We start from the raw sequence: 2,623 nt of genomic DNA on the forward strand, positions 1-2,623 counted from the left end.
AAAGGAAGCTGACAATCGCAGGGGTTTCTCCACAGGGCTTGAGGGAGACAGAGAAACTGTTTACTGCAACTACAGTCACTGCCTTTGCTATGTTAATACCCTGCTGTTCTCTATCCCTGACCCCATCCTCTCTGTCACACACACACACACACACTTCAAATCCCTCGCTCCACATTCTCTCCCTGCCTCTCTGCCACCTCCAAAGGGTGTCCAATTTACATTGTTGCATGGGGTGTTAAACATTTCAGAGTACATGCACAAGCAGATACGCTTGTGAGGTGGAAAAGGCTGAGTTTTCACACATTGCCTATTTTTGAGGCTTTTCCCAGCCAAGCCATGAAATGGGATATTGTGTTGTGCCAAACTCTCTCCCTCTCTCTGTGTGCGAGTGTGTTACAGAGTCTGCATCTTGATGCGGGCACAGTCTTGTTTTTTTCACATCTAAATCTGCAAATGTGCCTTGGCGGGTCCACGTGAAAATTATACTTTTTTGTTTTTTTTTACCCTGAATTTAGCAATCATAACCATCGTCATAAGATGTTAATGTCCTTAGTCCATCATGTGCTGACTCCCCTTGTATCTGTGTGATCAGTAATGACTGTGACCTTTACTGTCTGTATAGAAGTGCAGAAGCCTGCTGCAGTAATCCATGACTTCCCCCATTCACATGATCTGTTTTGATGTAATTAAGGGGAAATTGGATGGTAATTTAATAACCTCAATTATTGCCGGAGTCAATACATCACATTATGAAATTTTACTTGCACTATAGAGCAATCATACAATATACAGTCTAGCTCAATTCATGATATGACTTTATGACATTTAATGTCAAGGAAACTGGTTTTATGTATTGGAGTTTAATTTGGAAATGTAGCTAAGGGTATGTATGAAATGTTATCCACCCCTATAAGAGCTTTAATTTAGGTGACTTTTTCATATGCTGCATGGGAAAGATGACTTATGGAGATAGCAAAATACTGGATGAAATTGTTACACTAAGGAAATAATACAACATACGTATGAAAAAAAAAGGAAAACAAGGAAGCGAGGGGACAAAGACGCACAGGATCTGCATAAAGAGGGCTGCAGGTCGGGGTGGTGCGGATGGCTCAAACAAACAAAGGACTTTTTACTCAGGAGACTGGAGTTTGGGTATCGTGTGATATCAAAAGTCAACTGAGTTTTACGGACGTTAAACTTTTAAAGAAATACTAATAAACCAGAGCACATATTTCTCCCATCCAGGAATGGCTGGGGGCTCAAGCCCCCCTAAATTTTATCTCAGCCCCCTAAAAAGTATGTACAATTTTAATTCAATTTTATTCCATCAAGTGAGAGTTTGTGATGGTCTGGTAGGGACAGAGGACAAACAATAACAGTCTGAAAGGGCTTGAAACAGGTTTAAAATGCTATGTGGCTGACGCTGATGCTACGCACCTGCAACCCCGTCAAGGAAAGGGTCAACAGAAACGTGGTTTTGGCCAGGTGGAGGTGGTTGTGCTAGACTCCCGCCTTTGGCTGAGTCTTTATCTAATCTGTCGAGGAAGAGCAGGAATGCGGTTGGGAAGTTTAACGTTGGTAGTTCCCAGAGAAGAAGTTGGTCGTTTCATGATTAGAACCCAAATTGAAATGCAAGCATGTTTTTAAGATGAAATCACAGAAAACACCCAAAACCAGGTTGAGGGTTATTTTAATGTCCACAGTGTAAGCATGGTTAGCATTGCTAAGCCTCTGTCCTGATTGACAGGTCCTAAAGCATCCGCTGCTCTATCATCTGTTTTAAATTAAATGGGACCATCACTTACTAAACGAACGTTATGCTGTATCAAAGAAGAAAACTAGTGATTGAGGGGTGATTGGGGTGGCTGTGGCTCAGCGCTAGAGCGGTCCCCTACCAAAACGTTGGTGGTTTGATCTCTGCACTCCCATGTCGAAGTGTCCTTGGGCAAGACACTGAACCCCGAATTGCTCCCGATGCTGCGCCATCGGAGTGTAAATGTGTGTGAAGGCAACTTGAAAACGGACGCAGGTGGCACCTTGTACGGCAGCCTCGACCACAGTGGATTAATGTGTGGGAATGGAATGGTTACTGTACTATGTTAAAGCGCTTTGAGTAGTCATTAAGAGTTGAAGGGTGCTACATAAATACAGTCCATTTACATACACTCATTATGAAAATGTTTATTTAAATAATAAACCAAGTGAGAAGTAAGGTCATGTTCTCATAGACTGCAATACAATCAGACTTCTTTTTGCAACCAGTGGAGTCACCCGTTGCTGGAAATGAGATAGAATGCATATTTAAGGCACTTCAGCATCGGCTTCACTTTTCAGGCAAGGAAGCTTCTTCCATTATTTCAAGTCTATGATTCCAGTATGTTAATACATAGAAAGACAGAGATTTCTCTGACCACTTCTCATTGGTTTGGAGTCGGCAGTGGGTGGGGCTCATGTGATATCACGCACTGTACACTGTTCAGATTTTAACAGCATTTAAATTTAGAGTCTGATGACAATTGGTGGTTTTGTTTGGTCACTATCAATTAAATGTGATGAAACCACTGTGCCGCTCTCCTTGTGTGTGTATGTGTACACAATTCAGCAGTAAGCCAAACTCCAT

This window comes from Etheostoma spectabile, chromosome 10 (genome assembly GCF_008692095.1).
Source record: "Etheostoma spectabile isolate EspeVRDwgs_2016 chromosome 10, UIUC_Espe_1.0, whole genome shotgun sequence".
Classification (NCBI taxonomy): Eukaryota; Metazoa; Chordata; class Actinopteri; order Perciformes; family Percidae; genus Etheostoma; species Etheostoma spectabile.